Here is a 10,186-nt window from a genome sequence, read left to right as displayed (position 1 = left end):
GCAAAATATCACAGGGGTATTGTGAAGTTTCATGAGTTGTTTGTAAATCCTTTGTGATCCTCAGATGATAGGTAATATATCAATATTAAATAAATTCTTCCAGGGAAAAAACCTTAATGCATTTAAATATTACAAACAAATGTAAGCATCTGAAGCATTATTATATTTAAAAGCGTCTGAAGCCTTATTATATTTTTAACAATCAATTATAATTTCTATATTTTAGTGAGCAATCTTTGGCTTTGATCCAGCAAAGCACTTGAGCATGTGCCTAACTCCAAGCATTTGAGCAGTCGCATTGATTTCAACGAGAGTCCTCACTTGCTTAAAATTAGGCATCTGCTTCAGTGTTTTGCTTGATCCAGCCCTTATTCTGTTAGAAACTTAAATTTCAGCTAGGTCAAGATATATTCAAAATACACAATGTCAATGTTTACAAAAAGGACTTATTTTGTAAGGTACATACATTTTAAAAAGAAACAGTACAACCCCCATTCCCCTCCCAACACATATCCTATAGCTTCATATTTCCGCTTTAAAGAGTTTTTTTCCCCCTTGTCATAACTGTTCTGATTACAAAACCCTCATTTTCTCATATAACTTGATTCTTGTATTACCATCCCTACCCCTCTTTTCTGACTTTCTTGCTGGGCATGGGTAATTCCTGTTTTCATTTATAAATCTCTGTAATTTAAATCCTTGTTTGTCATTCTTTGGCCTGGTTTCCATATAACATTGTCATCTGCTCCATGTCAATTTCACAGGAACAGATTCTCCTCGAACTGAAATTATCTTGATTTTGATTTATGGTAAACCCTCCCATTCTTAGTGATGAGGAAAATTAGCCTAGACAAGATGGATATTTTCTCTGCAGGAGCTACCTCTTTTGCATGCATATATATTATTATCCAGATTGTCTATACAGACTGCTTTTTTTTTATTTGCCCTTGTTGCAAAATTTTGTAGACACTGGAAAGAGTTGGATACTTTATGCCAATTTGGCCTTGGAACAGTCATGTTTCTTGGGAACGACAAAGGCCCACAATTCCATTGTATTTTTAGTAGCTTGTAAATCATAATCACACATTAATATCACAGCTGTGACACTAGATTCATGGGCCACATATCATAATTAAATATGCAAGCAGGCTCATGTCTGGAAACGTTGCCACTATTACTTCAGTTATAATGAGATTACAGAATACATCAAAACTTTTACAAGCTGGACCAGTGCCAATTCAGCTATAGTTTTCATTGGGGGAGAAGCAAAATTAAATCATTTCATTCAAAAATGTTCAATGCTTAACTGTAGCATTGTTTAGAACTAAATGGTCATCTTTTTCTCCAAGCCATGCTGCAATAGCCTTTCTTTGTTATTCACAATTCTTTGGTTTCATGAACTGCATACTCTAATTTCTCTCTCTTTGTTGTTGTGTTTTTGTTTGTTTCCAAACTGGCATCCAAATTGCTGGATCACCATGGAGTATAAAACCATTAAAAGGTCAAATTAAGATGAGTCAATCCTGGTTAGTAGCTGGATGGGAGACCTTCAAGGACAAGAAGTACTGTTGGTGGCACTTTTTCCCTGTGAGTGAGAATTAGACCCATGCATTAACATGGGGTTAGAGTTGTCCTCTGAAAATGGTAAATTGTCACAGAAAGAGCTGCTTTATTCCAGCACTGAATAAGGAACTGTCATAAACAGTTAGTTAGGGGTTAAGGCCTCTTTTACCTGTAAAGGGTTAACAAGCAGTACCTGATGAACACCTGACCAGAGGACCAATCAGGGACAAGATAATTTCAAATCTCTGTGGAGGGAAGTTTTTTTTCTTTCTGTGTTCTTTGTTTTGAGGAGAGTCTCTCTTGGGAGCTAAGGGAGTGCAGACATCTTAATCAAGTCCTCCCAGGTTTCTGCAGTATTTTTCATCTATTCAGTCTAGTGAGTATTAAAAAGGCGTACTAGTATTATAAGTTTATTTCTACATTTGCAATTGTATGTTTTGCTGAAGGAATCTCTTTATTTCTATTGCTGTTACTTTGCTTTTACTGATAAAGAAAGTGGGAGGGGGAATCCTCTCCAGGTTTATAGGCTAGACTCTGTGTATTGTTCCATCCTGGTATTACAGAGATAGTGTACTTTCTTTTTGTTCTTCAGGGAGCGACCCACCGCCTCTCAGTTCTGCTAACCGATCCCGGTTTGTTGTAGAACAAGGACTTTTATATAAGGAGATTCTTTCTGGTGGACACCAGGAAGACTGGCATCCTCAAAAACGGTTGGTAGTTCCAACTAAGTACCGGGAAAAGCTCTTAAGCTTAGCCCATGATCATCCCAGTGGCCATTCTGGGGTAAACAGAAGCAAAGACAGGTTGGGAAGGTCCTTCGACTGGGAGGGGATGGGCAAGGCCGTTGCTAATTATGTCCGGTCTTGTGAGGTATGCCAAAAGGTAGGAAAACCCCAAGACCAGGTCAAGGCCCCTCTCCAGCCACTTCCCATAATTGAGGTCCCATTTCAGCGAGTAGCTGTGGATATTATGGGTCCTTTCCCAAAGAAGACCCCCAGAGGAAAGCAGTACATACTGACTTTTGTGGACTTTGCTACCAGATGGCCGGAAGCAATAGCTCTAGGCAACACCAGGGCTAAAACTGTGTGTCAGGCCTTAACTGACATTTTTACCAGGGTAGGTTGGCCCGCCGACATTCTTACAGAATCGGGAACAAATTTCCAGTCAGGGACCATGAAAGACCTGTGGGAAGCTCATGGGGTGCATCACTTGGTTGCCACCCCGTACCACCACCAAACTAATGGCCTGGTGGAGAGGTTTAATGGAACTTTGGGGGCCATGATCCGTAAATTCTTAAATGAACACTCCAATGATTGGGATCTAGTGTTGCAGCAGTTGCTGTTTGCCTACAGGGCTGTACCACATCCCAGTTTAGGATTCTCACCATTCGAGCTTGTGTATGGCCATGAGGTTAAGGGGCCATTACAGTTGGTGAAGCAACAATGGGAGGGGTTTACGCCTTCTCCAGGAACTAACATTCTGGATTTTGTAAGCAACCTACAAAGCACCCTCCGACACTCTTGGGCCCTTGCTAAAGAGAACCTAAAGGATGCTCAAGCAGAGCAAAAGGTCTGGTATGATAAACATACCAGAAAGCGATCCTTCAAGGTAGGAGACCAGGTCCTGGTCTTGAAGGCGCAACAGGCCCATAACATGGAAGCGTCATGGGAAGGACCATTCACGGTCCAGGAGCGCCTGGGAGCTGTTAACTACCTCATAGCATTTCCTAATTCCTCCTTAAAGCCTAAAGTGTACCATGTTAACTCTCTAAAGCCCTTTTATCCCAGAGAATTACAGGTTTGTCAGTTTACAGCCCAGGGAGGGGATGACGCTGAGTGGCCTGAAGGTGTCTACTATGAAGGAAAAAGAAATGGGGGTGTGGAAGAGGTGACCCTCTCCACAACCCTGGAACGTCTACAGCGGCAACAGATCAAGGAGCTGTGCACTCACTTCGGCCCTTTGTTCTCAGCCAACCCAGGACGGACTGAGCAAACGTACCACACCATTAACACAGGTAATGCTCACCCGATTAGAACCCCACCCTACCGGGTGTCACCTCATGCCCAAGTTGCTATTAAATGGGAGATTGAAAACATGCTGGAGATGGGTATCATCCGCCCCTCTACCAGTGCATGGGCATCTCCAGTGGTTCTAGTTCCCAAACCAGATGGGGAAATACACTTTTGCGTGGACTACCGAAAGCTAAATGCTGTAACTCGCCCCGTCAACTACCCAATGCCACGCACCGATGAGCTATTGGAGAAACTGGGACGTGCCCAGTACATCTCTACATTAGATTTAACCAAGGGGTACTGGCAAGTACCACTAGATGAACCTGCCAAAGAAAAGTCAGCCTTCATCACCCATGCAGGGGTGTATGAATTTAATGTGCTTCCGTTCGGACTGCGAAATGCACCCGCCACCTTCCAAAGGCTGGTAGATGGTCTACTAGCAGGATTGGGAGAATGTGCAGTTGCCTACCTCGATGATGTGGCCATTTTTTTCTGATTCCTGGCCCGAACACCTAGAACACCTGGAAACGGTATTTGAGCACCAATTTGGCCCAATATTCCAATTTGTCTAGGTCACTCTGGACCCTATCCCTACCCTCCAGCATATCTACCTCTTCCACCATCTTAGTGTCATCTGCAAATTTGCTCAGGGTGCAATTAATCCCATCATCCAGATCATTAATACAGATGTTGAACAAAACCGGCCCCAGGACTGACTCCGCTTGATGACGGCTGCCAACTAGACAACGAGCCATTGATCACTACCCATTAAGCCTGATAATCTGGACAGCTTTCTATCCACCTTATAATCCATTCATCCAATCCATACTTCTTTAACTTGCTGGCTTTAAATAGATACACCCTTTAACTTGCTTAGAGAAACAAAAAATCTCCTTGCGTTCTGGATGCAGGAGATGGTATGTGGAGAGAGAATTATTCAGTTTAATAAGTGAGCTGGTTAGGATCATGATGATTCTTTTACCACCTTCCTCTGAAGCATCTGGTATTGATCACTCTCTAGAGCAAATTACTGGACTGAATAGACCACTGGGAAGGCATATTCCTAACAGTTTTGGAAATGTCTGTATTTTGTCCAAGTAAGGGAGAGAAAGTGAGATAGACAGGCCAGATTCCCACACCAACACTCAGCCCCAACCCCCGCACTAAGTGGTCTATCCTGTTCTGTGATAATGGCCCTCTTCTGATAGCTAATAACTAAATCCTATAGCTCACGTAGTAGCAGTCTGTGCTGTGGTGCTGATGGTTGAGAGTTTAAATCCTGATGACACATGACTAGAGAAGAGGTTGTTATGGTGACATGTAATTATTTTTCCCTTAAAAAAATCTAGAAAGTTACATGCAAAAAATATGGTGATAGAATGTTATTTAGGTTGCCAAGTCAAACACTTGAAAGTTAGGAAATGCTAATTTATGATTGCCCAAACATCTTAGTCCAGCTCCTATTATGATACAATATTTTATTACATAATCACATACTGTTTTTTCACAGGACCCCTACCTCATTCAGTGTACGGGATGGATGCACAAGCGGGAGAATTAAAGTTACTTAGGCAACTGTAAATATAGCATTACCTAATTTTGAGTGCTCAGTTTGGCAGACTATATAGTATTCTTTTACCACAGATTTGTTGGATGTTATTTTGTTTATATACACACATTTTACAGTTTTCTGTAGCTAATGATGCAAATCACTATGGCTTCAGGTAGTGTCACTATAACATTTTGAACCATTCAATATTCTTCCTTTTAAAAGGATCTACTTCTAATGTTTGCCAATTGAAGAAATGGGGCATTTCTAAAGTATAGCTAAATAGCCAGCATAATGGTGCCAAATTGTAATTAAAAAACAAGAAAAGACAAAATTATAATCTTTGTAAACTGAAATGGCATTAAAATGTTTTAAGACTTTAGAGATGTCAGTCAGATTTCAGTAGATTTCCCCTATAATTGAAGAATGATAGTAACACAACATATATATAGTTAACACAAGTTGCGTATAGGTAGGATTTTTTGTAGGTTTTTTTTTTCCTCCTTTTTGACAATTGGGAATAAAATTTCCTAGGTCTGCATAAAATATAAATGAATCATAACACTGTTATAAATAACAGAATTCTCAGATGCCTCTCAACAAATTGCCTACAAAGTGAAATTCTTAGCAAGCAGTAGATTAGTAATATATGCCAGGCTCCCATGGTTTTTTTATTATTATTTATTATTATTATGATGATTATGATGATTTGGTAGCTAAATTAATTAATTTTTTTTTCCAGAGAAAACATGCCTTAAAACATCTCTGTTATACCTGGATAATAACTCTTCAAGCTTGGAAATGGACAGATTGAGAGAAATGCTTTGCTTGAAAAAGCCATAGGAATGATCAGGGTCAGAGGTTTTATGGCCAGAAGGGACCACCAGATCATCTAGTGATAGGGCTGATATAATGCAGGAAATGGAACAGGAACATCACATTATCAACAGCACATTAATACAAAGCAGTAATGTTAACATTACACAACAATCTTTGACTTAATAATGCGGTGTATCACTGACAGTATTTTGCAAGTAAGTCTGGTATTTTTAATGAGAGGAGAGGAAAATTAATTAGGCAAAGGTAATAAAATCTTTTAGGGCAAGCTGCTGAAAAATGGGAAGGGGGTGCATGAGATAAAACCATATACCACTAAAGTTGGGGAGCAAATCAGGCTCTGTCCAAACATCTCCATCAGCACTGAAAAATACTCTTGCACTGTAAGGCTCTTGGAGTACCATTCAATATAACTTTAGAAAATAAATTTCCTCAATAATATGCCTAGTGATCATTCTGAGTTATTCAAAATTATATCTGGTGGTCAGGATGCACCATCTCTCCCTTCTACATGTGCCAAAGATCAGAATCTAGCCCTCTTTCAAAGTCCAAAATAAAATAGTTATCACAGACTATGTGATTGTGAGTAGCATTTTCAAAAGTACTCATCATTGGCCTAATTCTGCTCCTTGGTGTTTTACCACTGACTTTAATGGGGCCAGTGTTAGGCCAACCTTGAGTGCTTTTGAAATCTCACCCTACCATTAATTCCAGGATTGTGATAATGGTATGATTTACTGCTAGTTTACACCAATATTTTTCTTTATAAATGATAGAGGTGGGAAGAATAGAAGCCCTGGGAAATGAAGCTTATAAAAGAAAGGACATTAGCACATGACATATTATATATAAAGTGTAAAGGAAAATTGTAGCTCTTTTTTCATCTATATCCTCTCCAGTACTTCAGACACAGACCACTTGAAACAGTTCTTGTAAGAAAAGTAACAGCCACAACCTTCTATCCACTTCATCAGAAAAAGCCAATTACTGTTGAGTCCCATCTGGGGTGGGGAGGGAGGAAAGAACAGGAAAATCAACCCACCTCATTTTAGATGGTTCAAAAGATATTTTTTTCGGGATTTTGAAATTATTACTTTCTAGCTTGTCATTAATAATTTCAGATTTTACTGCAGGGGGAAAAAAAGTTTTGCTCAAATTACTCTCCACCAAGCTAATTAAAATGAAAGTTAGATTTGAACTTCTGGGGAAGATTTCTATAGTAAGGTGAAGTTCAATGGACTCTTAGACACCTGAAAATGGAAATGTCAGGGTCCAATAATGTTCTACCACCCTAACTCTCCCCCTGCCTCCACACACACACAGAGTGCCTAAATTGGCTTTGTGCAGGTACCTAATACAGGGGATTTGGAGAGTGCTGTTACTACAAAGGATGTTGGGCATGTGTACATTCATTCCATTGTAGATCAGTAGGCTATAGCGATAGCCGCAAAATACTACATATCACCTAAGGATGGGGGCCAGTGAACCAGTGCTATTTTGCTGACCTATTTGTAAAGTATCTGATCCTATGCCATTTGTGTGTGCATCTCTGCATGGCAGTAACTACTCTTCACTTTTGAAATGACACAAACTTAGGCAGTGATACAATCTTTACTGATGCTTGCATAAATTGATACAGATGAGGCCTCATTTTCAAAGGGGTCTCAGCTTGACCTCTACAGTTTTATAGCCTGTTTTGCCCAAGAAATAGCCACATATCTAAGCATTTTTATTATGCTCATTCACCACAGCATCTGAGTACCTGTCCGATATCCTGCTTGAGGTATGATCTCTTAGAAAATTAGACCCTCTACAATTTACAAAGCCACTACGTATGTCAGATTAAGTACATGCATGTATTATTAAGGGGCAAATCCTGACTCTGCTGCCAGTGAGTGGGCCAGATGTACTAGAACAAATACAGTTTCACTGCACAGAGAAGGGGCAAAATCTGGGAATGTAGAAAGAGGACCCATGCCCATTGCGTGTGGTGTTCATTGACAATACAGCATCTATGGTGCTTGCAAGACCTCTACCTTATCCTGTGTCTGATTCTGACTGGCTATGTATAACAACAAGAGCTGCACAGTGCCCCACCCGTATCTGGGACACTCATCCTTAATGGAACAGTCCCCAGTACCACATTGTGTACCAAACCTTTGCTCTTCAGGATATACCTACTGGGTTATAGATTTGGCTAGTAAGTCTTTTACTGTTAAGAGAGGAAAATACTACAGACACTCAGGTGCTTGTAGGCTTAGAAAAAAAATTGGAATGTTAAGAACAATGTTGGCATGATCCAGTGCTCACTGAAGTAAAGGGAAAGGTTCAGTGGGCATTAGAACCAGTGAAAACTAGTTAATAATAACCTTTACAGCAGTGGTTCCCAAACTGGAGTTCGGGAACTGCTGGGGGTTCACAAAACGTTACAGGGGGTTCTCAGGGGAAAATTCTCTAATGGTGGACAGAGCTGTCCCTAGAGACCCCGGCAGCATGGGCCCAGCAGCCTGGAGCCCCTGGACTTCCAAGAGACAAGCAGATCAAAGCAAGCCTATCTATCACACTGAGGAGATTTCAACTTCAAGTCTCCTTATCAGAAATGGAAAGGGAGGTGGATATTTTTTGCTGTTTTTAAAATTAAATAGGTAGCTAGTGTTGTTTTAAAAATTATGATGAAGAATAGGTTTAAGCTTTGTTTTAACATACATTGTTTGCCTGGACTGCTCAAGACCTGAATGCTTATGTAGGAGGAATGCTTTGAGTTGGGTTCTTAAATACCTTCATGCTGTTTCACATCTGACACTCCTTCATGAAAAATAGGAGCCTTGTCTTGTAACAGGCTTATTCAAAGTGATACAAGCTATGAAAGTGAGATCTTGGAAGATTGTTGCCGTTTTCATAATGTAATAAAAATGTCATGATAAATAATAATTAATAATAAATAGTGTGTAATAAGCATGTCATAAAAACAAATTTTATATTTCCAAGATCACTGCTTTTATGATTTATACTCAGGTAAAGGAGAAAATTGCCTGGAAATATTCATTTTCAGGAGGAGGTTCATGAGACTTGACATTTTAGTGATAGGGGTTTACAGGTTGTTAAAGTTTGGGAACCACTGCTTTATAGCTTTATGGCATTCCAAACCTTTGAGTGTTTAGTGGATAATGGACAGGGTGGGCTATTTAACTACTTGTGTACAATGTTCTGCATTAAAAACTGTGACAGTAATTTATGCTAAAAGACAACAGACAAACTACTGTATTTCTTTACCAGTTTATTTATGAGAAAAAGAGATAATCTGACCTATGAGGAAAGGTTAAACACAACTGGACATGTTTAGTCTTGAGGAAAGAAGAATGAGGGGGGACCCAGTAATAGTCTTCTAATATGTTAAGGGCTTTTATAAAGAGGATGGTGATCAAGTGTTCTCCATATCCACTGAAGGTAAGACAAGTAGTAATGGGCTTTATCTGCTGCAAGGGATGGTCTAGGTACATTTTGGTCCTGCCTTAGTCCAGAGGGCTGAACTAGATGACTTCTCAAGGTACCTTCCAGCCCTACATTTCTATGATTCTATAAACAACTGGTATTAAGTTTTAATAATGTCTTACTAGATCCAGCTGAATAGTAAATAAAACTGATTCACAAATATATCCATTATTAAATCAGACTTCAGTTCCTATGATCTGAGGAGTCACATGCAATATTAAATATTTTAACAACCACTGGGAAATTATGAGAATGTTAATGAGCACTGAAAGTTAATCAAGGTTGGTTCAGGAACAATTCACCAACCAAAAAGGAGATTCATTTGTAAAAAATGTCATTCAAAATAAATAGTTAACCAGCTCTACGTCTATGCAATGCAACATCGCAAAATTACTGCTATATCATCTTAGGACAACATGCAAACTGTGAGGAAATGTATATAACAGCTGCACTTTCTAGATCAGGCCTGAATAAAAATGTAATTGATACAGATGTCAAAAGTGAATGAAGAACATACTGAACAAGTACATATGCTAATGAAGTGTTTACCAGTGGTTGTACAAATCTGAACTAAAATCAAGTTAAAGTGAGAGGCCCCAGTTCAGTGCAGCATTTAAATACAAGCTTGACATTAATGGGTCCTCAACACATGCCTAAGTGTTTTGCTGAATCAGGGCCAGAAAGATGAAATAATGAATATTAAAAGAAATAGAGATAGCCAAAGGCTGCTATC

The sequence above is a fragment of the Mauremys reevesii genome, linkage group 8 (genome assembly GCF_016161935.1).
Source record: "Mauremys reevesii isolate NIE-2019 linkage group 8, ASM1616193v1, whole genome shotgun sequence".
Classification (NCBI taxonomy): domain Eukaryota; kingdom Metazoa; phylum Chordata; order Testudines; family Geoemydidae; genus Mauremys; species Mauremys reevesii.
Note: the sequence above shows the minus strand (reverse complement) of the source record.